The 11,239-nt window shown below is 35.4% G+C and overlaps 1 long non-coding RNA gene across 1 annotated transcript; it reads left to right on the top strand.

Moving 5' to 3' along the window:
• Positions 1 to 3,517: 3,517 nt before the first annotated feature.
• Positions 3,518 to 9,726, top strand: LOC132143988 (uncharacterized). The gene is made up of 2 exons (XR_009434310.1): positions 3,518 to 3,807; positions 8,804 to 9,726. It is a non-coding gene; the product is annotated as an uncharacterized LOC132143988 (long non-coding RNA).
• The last annotated feature ends 1,513 nt before the right edge of the window (positions 9,727 to 11,239 follow it).

The following is an 11,239-nucleotide window of genomic DNA, read 5'->3' as shown; positions in this document are numbered from 1 at the left end:
CGCTTCAGTCGATTTAAAACCTGATCTCTATGGCGAAGCGGTGGCTTATATAGTTCCAGCCACGCCTATTTTGGCGCGCTCTGACGTCCAATGGGCGCGAAGCGCCCCCATTGGTTCGTTCCTCTCCGCCGCCTCACCATAGGTTGCTGCAGTTGCCACAGCACAGCCAATAAGCGCGCGAGCCGCTTCGCTTAGGTCTGCTGTGCTGCAGCACTGCGTTTTACATTATTTAAAAATTAAGGATAATTTTTGGCTTCATATTCTCGAGAAAAGGGGACCTTTTCCCATAGCGTAAGCTAGCTTACGCAGTACTCGTTCCCTCATCTCAGGGAACCGAGGTTACGCCAGTAACCGAGTACGATATCTCTCTCATGTATTTTCGTTGAGTATTCACGGAGTTACAGTTCATTTTAATGACGTGTTTGTAAATAAAGATCAGCGCAGACAAAGGCTGCAGACAGCACACCTTGTTTGTTATCTTTATTTTATAAGTGCACAAAGTTTTGTTGTTGTTATGTCTGTATCCAAAAAAAAGTAGACCCTTTACAGATTCGATTGATGTATTGCTCTTATCTGTACGATTAAAACTGAAAGTGTAATTTAAGTTCTTTTCGGGGTTATCAGGAGAAAATGACTCAAAACGCGTATCCGCGTTAATCGACTTCAGAGACTTCAGAAAAATTGTGGAAAACTTTAAAAACAATGTTCCTCAACGTCAAATTGCAAAGGCTTTGCAAATCTCATCATCTACAGTGCATAACATCATCAAAAGATTCAGAGAAACTGGAGAAATCTCTGTGCGTAAGGGACAAGGCCGGAGACCTTTATTGGATGCCCGTGGTCTTCGGGCTCTCAGACGACACTGCATCACTCATCGGCATGATTGTGTCAATGACATTACTAAATGGGCCCAGGAATACTTTCAGAAACCACTGTCGGTAAACACAATCCGCCGTGCCATCAGCAGATGCCAACTAAAGCTCTATCATGCAAAAAGGAAGCCATATGTGAACATGGTCCAGAAGCGCCGTCGTGTCCTGTGGGCCTAGGCTCATTTAAAATGGACTATTTCAAAGTGGAATAGTGTTTTATGGTCAGACGAGTCCAAATTTGACATTCTTGTTGGAAATCACGGACACCGTGTCCTCTGGGCTAAAGAGGAGGGAGACCTTCCAGCATGTTATCAGCGTTCAGTTCAAAAGCCAGCATCTCTGATGGTATGGGGGTGCATAAGTGCATACGGTATGGGCAGCTTGCATGTTTTGGAAGGCTCTGTGAATGCTGAAAGATATATAAAGGTTTTAGAGCAACATATGCTTCCCTCCAAACAACGTCTATTTCAGGGAAGGCCTTGTTTATTTCAGCAGGACAATGCAAAACCACATACTGCAGCTATAACAACAGCATGGCTTCGTCGTAGAAGAGTCCGGGTGCTAACCTGGCCTGTCTGCAGTCCAGATCTTTCACCTATAGAGAACATTTGGCGCATCATTAAACGAAAAATACGTCAAAGACGACCACGAACTCTTCAGCAGCTGGAAATCTATATAAGGCAAGAATGGGACCAAATTCCAACAGCAAAACTCCAGCAACTCATAGCCTCAATGCCCAGACGTCTTCAAACTGTTTTGAAAAGAAAAGGAGATGCTACACCATGGTAAACATGCCCCGTCCCAACTATTTTGAGACCTGTAGCAGAAATCAAAATTGAAATGAGCTCATTTTGTGCATAAAATTGTAAACTTTCTCAGTTTAAACATTTGCTATGTTATCTATGTTCTATTGTGAATAAAATATTGGCTCATGTGATTTGAAAGTCTTTTAGTTTTCATTTTATTAAAATTTAAAAAACGTCCCAACTTTTCCGGAATTCGGGTTGTATAATAAATATTTTACCCTGAGGGCCAATTATAATTTTAGTGTTTTTCTTTTTTTTTCTTTTTTTGCAGGAAAAGCCATTGCTAAACAGTAATTTTGTTTTCCAATTTCCATTTCATTTCCAAACTACTTTTAGAATTAAACATTGCTGTGCATTTAAGACTTCTATGTAAATGTCCTCCTTTGCTGCATTTAAGCATGAGATGCAGGTTTTCTGTTGAGTTTAATGTAGTTTATCAATAGCAGCCTCTTTGTGAAGCCTGAATTCAACTCTGACATTCATAAAATCAATGCACTAAAATGAAATAATCAAAAATAATTATAAACCTTGTTACAAATAAATAAATCAAGCCACTCATATTTAAAGATCTGCAGAGTGTCAGGTGCTACACTGCACTGGCCAGGTTCTGAACACTGTTCACTGTTTTAAAATGTCAAAAGCTGCAGGAGAATATAATGAAACAGCTTAGTTTCAATAATGAACTCTATTATCACAAAATGAATCAAGTAATGCTTTATTCCTCTTTGAAATGACTAATTTCTTTTTAGAAAAAATAACAAAACTGAGCTATTTTCGCTGAAATGCATTAAAATGCTTGGTTTATAATGAAATACATAATGTTACGCTCTGAATTTTAGTTACAGTTTATAAAAAGTGACTGTCAATGTGAGCAGCTAATAGTGTTGAGCAGCACTTCAGGCTAAAGTACAAACACTAAATTCTCTAATTTTCCAGTAAAGGACCTGCAAGGTGCTGACCTTTTTGTAAAATGTCTAGCTGTCTGGGGTGGAGTGCAGCGGCGCTCAGAAACCCAGATCAGCTGGAGCTTGAACATAGCTTGTTTATTTTCAGCAATGAAAGAGAGGAAGTGAAAGCAATACGCACACATTTTGTTTTGACTTCATATAACAGCAGATGGTTTCCGTACTGTACCAACAATAATACGACAACTCAAAACCTTTTCTGTTTTTTTTATTTATTTTTTTATGTTGCTCTGGGTTAGAAGTGGAGAGGAAAACAATAACTCCCAAACCACAAAGCAAATATGAACTCCTGTGTGTTTGCTGGGACTAGTAAGTAACTGACAATGAAAGCAAATCTAATATACCTATCATGGTTTATATGACACATTTTCATTCTGTTGGGCAAAGAACTAGTGTTAAGAAAAGTTTTTAAGTGTTAATAAATTAAACTATACCAGATAGTTTTTTTTTTTTATCAAAGTTTTCATTCATGAGTTTTACTTACGAAGACTTTAAGTGCACTAAGAAAGTATACTAAGTAAAAAAGAACCTAGTTCAATTTGCATTCACACTATGTTTAGACTTGAAATTAGATTCAGGTCTTTTCAGTGCACTTTACATCCACACTGCCATTTTACTCCTTATAGGAATAACTTTATACTTCACTTTTTAAGCTTAAAAATCTACATTCCCTGTTCATTGAAAAGGCATTGATTTAAAATGAATTTGAATCCGTTTTGCTAACTTCCGCCAACTTAAATAACACGCCCTCTCCAGAACCCCGCCCTCAGCAGACGCGCCAGCCAATCCGATGTCAGCAAACCTGACCGCGCCAAATGATTGATAGACCGATGGCGTTTCTGATTGGTTCCTCGATTAGACAGCTGTGATTTTTCACAATATCGATTTCAGTCAACATCAATGATGAAAGACATTTTATATGGGATATTAAAATGCAATCGCATGCAAATCTGTAACGTAATCAAGTTCGTAAACTAAAATGATACAAAACGTCATCTCACCTGCATCCTCCGCCGGCGGATGATACCGGAGTCATCCATAGCGTCGCTCACCTCGTCTTGTCAGTCTAAAATAACCCTTCACCGATCAGATCCGAGTCCACGTGGTGACAGACGCCTACAGCTGACGGTCAAAAGTTTCTCCCCTTTGCTCTTACCCCCTCAGGTAACGTTAGAGAAGATCATGGGCGTTGCAAAGCGATGCGCGAGACACATAAACAAACACCCGGCTGACGGAAAGTGCACCAGATAACTGTTAAAAATAAACCGGGATATCGTTTTAGAATGATTAAAACGCTCCGGTTTCGACGAGCAGGGTCAAAGTGCCCGGTTTTTAAAAGATCCTTCTTGAGTGATCTTGATCACGCGCTTTCGGAGAGCGGTCCTTTTGGACATCTGGAGCACTCACGAGACTAATGGACCACAGTGTGTCCCCCAGAGGACATCGCCATCATATCATATTCGCTGGCTGCTGGAGCAGTAATGGCATCATTTATGTGAAATGCATCCTCCTCTGATTGTGGCCGTGAGCTTCTTTCTGAATGAAGTACAGTAACCATCCCTTCCTGTGCCTCACTGATGAGTGCGCGTCAAATCTGCACTAGCTACTACCGCCTCTGCTGCTGAGGGATACACACTGTGTACTAGCCTGGAGAATACACACGCGTGGTGTGTGTGTAATGTATCTTCTCACTCCGAGGGAGGAGCACGTTAACCCTTTGAGCTCTGAAGTGTAGTAAACCTATGTAGGTGGCACCTATAGTCACCAGAGCATGGGATTCTGGGATTCGGGAACAGTTTGTTAAAAACTAAAACGAATTGAGAACACGTCTAGGTCGTCTTTAAAACAAAAGGAAATCCGTTGAACTATGCATAAAATATGTTTAATATGTAAGTATACATTTTTATTATAGTAAAAAAGAAAAATGCATTTATTTTTATTATATTGTTTTTTTTAATTGTAACATAGTTCATAAAAATGGTTTTCTCTTTATTGTAATGGTTTTTGGGCAACATTTTTAAAATATCTTCACATAGTGTATTTTATCATATATATGTGTGTGAGTGAGTGTGTGTACACAATTTTTTATTATAAAGCTTTTAAATTATATTCATATATTGTGTTATTGAATAAATAACTACATACAGTATATAATTATTTAATTGTAATATATAATATTGTAAAATCTAATATAATTTTAAATGTCCTTAAATATATGATTATATATATATATATTTTTATTTATATATATATATATTATTTTTATATATTTTTGTGTAATGTGTTTACTTAAAATATTATAATATATTGTGTCTAGATCATATTTAATTAACAAAATAAACAAAATTCTCCTTTTCATTTTATGTACTACAACAACAAAAACGAAAATAAACAGAATAAAAAAAGTACAGAATAATGCAAACTAGAAAAAAAGAGTGATGGATACATTTAAAGGATTTGTTAAGAGCGTAAGCAGTAATCCCATGTGAATGACAGACTGTGTGTGTCCATGTGGGTGTGTGTGAGTGGAAATATTAGACTTCCCCCAAGGCGTGGGTTCCTTGTTTAGTTTAGATGAAATCTGTTACCTATTTCACTGAGAGACAATTTTCCTCCGAACAGTGTTTAGGGGGTTTGTCCACCTGACAAAGACAACAGAGTCAAACTAAATGGTAGAACGTGCCGTATCCTAGAAACATCTGAGACACAGAAATGAGCAAAAACAGATGCTATTCTCTCTGAGTAAAGCCCATTATGACATCATAGTGCAACATTTAAACAACCACACTGATATTTTTTATATATTATGCTTAAAAAACAATGCCTATTTTAAATATATAAATATTTATATTTAACATGTATTTTAAATATAATATTTTAATATAATTTAAAATAATTATACATTTTCTTATTAATTATATACACATACATTGATATGTATTAAGTCAAATTAAATGGGTTTCATTGTAGTTTTAACTTTTAGAAAACATAAAATTATAAATATACAAAATTCTTACTTGTGTAATACATATAGTATAGAGATATTGTTGTTTTTACAATTGCATTCACAGTAATGAGAACATGAGGAAATAAATGTTCATTTGTTAAGAAAACTATTATAATGTAAATAAACACATCTTAATGGTGATTATGATGACTTTATTCTGTGTATGTGTGTGTAGTTATACAGTATATGAGTGCTTGAGTGAGTGTAAACCAAACAAGTGACAATTAGAATTTATAATAAGTACACATTTGCATATAGACAAAATAAGAAATGAATGCTTCAATAACGATACATAGTCACACTTTCTCTCTCTTAGATATGCGATACTCTATAGGTGTAATGGGTTTTATGCTGTACAAACTATTCCCTTACCCTAAACCTAACCCTCACAGAAACTTACTGACAGTCTTTGAATTTACAAAAACACCATTTAGTCGGTTTAAGCCTTTTGTTTTATGAGCGCCCGCACGCACACACAGTCAGTTATTATCTGAATAGTCAATCCATTGTGTGAATTAGCTAGTGTTTCTGTTAACATTAAATGGCACACTGGCTCTCACACATTCTCTCTATTTTCACACACACACACACACACACACACACACACACACACACACACACACACACTCAAAAGCTGTAGGCAAGCAGAATGCAATCATCCATACAAGAAAAGATGCACCCACGAGGAATCTCTAATCAAAAGCTTTGCTGCCGTAGAAACCATTACATGAGAGAAAGACAAACACCAGCACACTACATCAAATCATCCAGATACACTGAGAACACCACTAATCAATTTATAATGCTGTTTACCAGGTTTTATATCAGAACCACTGCTTTATATAAAATAAGCTGGAAAGTGAAGTATGCAACAGGTGAAGACTGAACTCACATGTTTTTCACAGGTTGCCACCCAAAAATGTATAATTAATAAAAATTAAATACAATAAAAAAAAAAAAAAAATATATATATATATATATATATATATATAAAACAGGAAAAAAAAACAGTATTTTGGTACAAAATTATTTGTCAAATTAATGGAAAAGTCACATGCTTTTAGTAAGGCCCTTGAAACAAACAGAACTCTTATGAAGAAGAACATGAGTGCTACAAAACACAAAGCTTTAGATAATGAAGTTAAGTTCAGTAACATCTGGCAGAAAAAAAAAAACTAGGGAGGCTGCATGCACACACACACACACACACACACAGGAATTAACAAGCATGCAAGTCAGGCTTATCATCAGTGAAATAATTAGCATTGACATCTGTTGGTAGATAGTGGAAATGACATGTCTTAGAAAAGTTGTTTCTCTCACATAAGCTTTGATAAACTAAAAACCAACAAAACAAAATGAAAAGGAAAAAAAAATTATCAAAAAGAAACTACGTAAACTTAACAGCAAGGAAACAAAAGACTTAAAAGCAAGAAGTCAAAGCTAAACAGCAAAAAAAAAAAAAAAAAAAATTTATGAAACCAAACAGAAAGAAACTAAAATACTACAAGTAAAATACTAGACAAAACTAAACAAACAAAACTGAACTAAAAAACACTAAATGACACTAAACAATTATTTAAAAACCTAAACAAACCTAACAAAAACAAACAAAGCTGAATGAAACCAAACAAAAGGAAATGAGACAGAGCTAAACAAAACCTTAACACTAAATGACAAGTAAAAACTAAAAATTTCAGGTGGAGACTGAGGCCCAGTCCACACGAACGTGTATGTGCTCTTCTTCTGGTGCTCTTCTAAACCAAAAAAGCAAAGCAATGCAGCAAAACAAACTCTGACAATCAAATCAAATAATGAGCAGTATGCACACAGTAATGAATTCCAAACAAAGCCAAATGCACTTTTAGAGTCATTTACTGAAGAAATTTGACTTGTTGGAGTAAATAAAAATAAATTGAACTATACTTGTTTCTGAATAGCCAGACTGTTTATCAGATTGCAAAGTCATCCTAATGACCGTATGAAGTCTCTTTCCGACACTAATTGTTGTCACATGGTTAATTGTTCTAGAAATGAGCTGGCGGTGCTACAAACAAACAGACAATGGAACAGAGCGCTCTCATCTCAAAACGTTTAGCACTACTGATTGTATAAAGTGGGTCTCAGTGTGTCACACACAAGCACACAGCAAACAGGATTATGGGTTTAATGGTGACTCTAGTGTTTCCTGGGTCACATGATTATTTACAGCAGCGTGGCCTCGACTGACATCACCTGTTAGTTACTGTCCTCATTCAGACATAACCAGTTTAAAGAACCTGCAGATGAGTCAGACTCTTTATCTAGGCTACATTCAACATCCTCAATCCTACAAGACAGACGTTTCAAAGCTCAATCTAATGCATTCAAATAGTTCTGTCAAAAATAAATCATATAATAATATATTTTTTTCTATGTATAAATATTTTTGTATTAATTTGTACAAAATTTACAAAGTTTAATTTGTATAAACTTTAAAGTTGAATTTATTTATTAATCTAGATCTCTTAATCTATCTATCTATCTATCTATCTATCTATCTATCTATCTATCTATCTATCTATCTATCTATCTATCTATCTATCTATCATCATTTATTTTAAATACCATTATATATTATTTTAGAAATATCATTATTATTACATTTTAATATTAATAATATATTTTTATATTGTGAATTGTTTTATATATTAATAGTATTTTAATATAGTTACTGTTTTATTCACATAACCATGTAATTTGTAATATATATATATATATATATATATATATGTATATGTAATTTTTTTTTGTACAGGATAATGAAAAGAAAGCATCTAGCATAGGTCATTTTAGCACATTTTAAATGTGAGATCCTTCAGTTTAAAAAGCATCCCAGTATGGAGTCTATTTATCTATCTATATAATTGTTTTTCTTTTAATCATTTTTTTTAATGGATTAGTTTGATCAAATAGTGAAAGAAAGCATGCCTTTTAAAATGCACCTCATGAAATTATGTGGAAAATGATGGTGCGGAGAGCTATTTTGAAGAAACTATGAAGCAGTTTTGACTTGTTCAACATAATGTTGGTAAGTGGCTCCTGTCACGTTCTTTAGACTAATAGTGTTAGTGTGAGACTTCCCGTTGCTCAGATCCCTTCTCTGCATTACAGAGCCTCTGCTGGACTCCTCTGAACTCAGACGCATCTGACGGTGAGATCCCGCTTTAGCTGACCTCTGTTGTGCTATCTGTGCCACATCCCATTGACGCACACAGACGCTGGGCTAATTCAGGGATTTGATGCATGTCATGAGGGCGGGATGGGGTGAGAATTATAAAGGAAGGAACGGACGGAAGGGACACAGTGTTCATGAATGGACATGCATCTCAGTGGAGCCTGAAGCGTCTTCATCTTCAGCCTGTGAAGCTACTTCTGCATCTCCAGCTCTCCTGAAAAAGGTCCAGGTGAACCGGATCATGGAACCCGTGTCTCACATGTTACCTCGTCCAGATGGATCCATACCACGGAGAGCCCTGAAGGTCCCGGCTCGGGGGGCCTCCTCACATTTTGTGGGATCCACCATCGTCATCCTCTCCTCTTACGCTGTAGCGACCATGGCTATGAACTGTGGGAAAAAAATCCAGGATCAGAGAATAGGCACTTTGAAAAACTGAACAAGAACAGTTGTTCAGGAGCACTTTAGCTCTAATGGCTCTTAATGGAATTGCCTTATAACTCTGTAAAGTCTGTTTATGTGTATGAGCTGATGTTAACAGCGTCTGCTGGCTCTGTCAGTGCTGCTGGAGAGAAATGAAAACCAATAGAGCTGATATGATTATGATCTGTACTGTAAAGATGTAGGTTAAAGCCACAGGACAGAATGAATGGATTCAGGTCATCATCCGAGGAGCATCGTTCCTGTGGAGAAGCTACAAACATGTGTCACTAAATAATGTGAACGTTTATTTATTTCTTTTATTTTTGTTGTATATTTGATGTAATATCTAGAGAGATCCATTAGCAAACATGTCGTTTCTAAAGTTATTTGAATATCTCATTTGTAAGTTAGATAATAAAAGCATTTAATAATGTTATTACTTTTGTCTGTCTTTATTGATGCATTTTACAGATTATGACTGTTTTTTGTATTATTTATAATATAGTAATTTATTTTTTTTATTAATGTTTCTTTTTAGCGTCAGTTTTAGTAATTTGTTAATTTCAGTTTTCATTTATGTTTTTAATTTAATGTTTATATATTTTTTTCTTTTTGAATTTAATTTGTTTAAAAAAAAATAGAATAAAAAGTTAACAAAAACAGGACTGATATTTTTTTTATTGATCGTGTATTCAAAATGTGTAAAATATATTTTTCATAATAATATCTTATATAATTTAATGCCCCAAATTGTGACATCAACTAAAGTTAGATAAGGCAGACATCCTGTTTTAAGAGACCTACCTGTTTTATATTATTTAACAGAGGTGTTATAATTAAAACATAAAATAAAAAAATCAGCATGGGGGCCTTGAAGGCATAAAGGTAAAGTCCATGGATAAACTGACCTAACCAAGAGAACACACTGTTATTATTGAATTATATACAAACCTGTAACGACCAAAGTAGCCTACACTTGATTAGAATAGACAAGAACAGAGAGCTATTTTAAATATTTTTTTTTAAAACAGACTGATAGTAAGACGATAAATTCAGTGAGAAATGTCATTATGTTGTTGTTGTATTAATAATTAGGCTATTTGTTTATTGTATTTATAGCCTATATTTTGTAACCTACTAATATGCTATTCAACCAATAAAAAAAGGGGGAAAAGGGGACCATCTTATTTTTTTAATGACTTTGCAATGGTAATGCGCAGTTATGTAATATTATTATTATTATTATACCAGGTATTATTATTATATTATTATTATTATTATACCAGGTATTATTATTATATTATTATTATTATTATACCAGGTATTTTTGATATATACATATACATTAATTGATTTGCTTTAGCATCTTTTTTCATAACACGGTTCCTGAATGATCCACGGTGTTACCAAATCCGTTTTCCCAAATTAGTTTTCCCACCGGAATGGGCTGTTTTAACACCGTTGTCGCGGGTTGCTTTTTACACCCGCAGGTTTAAGCGACTCCAATAACGTGAAATAAATCCCCTAAAATGCTAATTTAACTAATGGAATCATGGCAAGAAAGAAAACGTGTATTTTACACGTGTATTTATTGGGCAAGTTTTGAGTTACAACTGGGCGGGTTTTGTTGCGAAAACCTGGCAACCCTGATAACTCGTGATGACTCCAGGCCTGCAGGCGGCAGTGTCGCGTGTGCTGTGTGTTCTGTATCGCGCGCCACTGCCAGCAAAGAGCAGACGCTGTGAATCAGTCCGGCTTCCCGGAATAATTCATCTTCTTACATGATGACTGTTGAGTGAACACTACATGAGCGTCATCACCTCCTCTCTCGGACACACTGCGCTGTTTTCTGCGGACACAGTCACATCCCCCGGAGCAGCTCAGAGATGTGTCAGTCACTTATGAGAACTGACTGATTGACTGACTGACTGACTGACTGAGTGTGTGTG

Source organism: Carassius carassius, chromosome 7, assembly GCF_963082965.1.
Source record: "Carassius carassius chromosome 7, fCarCar2.1, whole genome shotgun sequence".
NCBI lineage: Eukaryota > Metazoa > Chordata > Actinopteri > Cypriniformes > Cyprinidae > Carassius > Carassius carassius.
The sequence above is the reverse complement of the archived record's forward strand: the minus strand, read 5'-3'. Positions and strand labels throughout refer to the sequence as shown.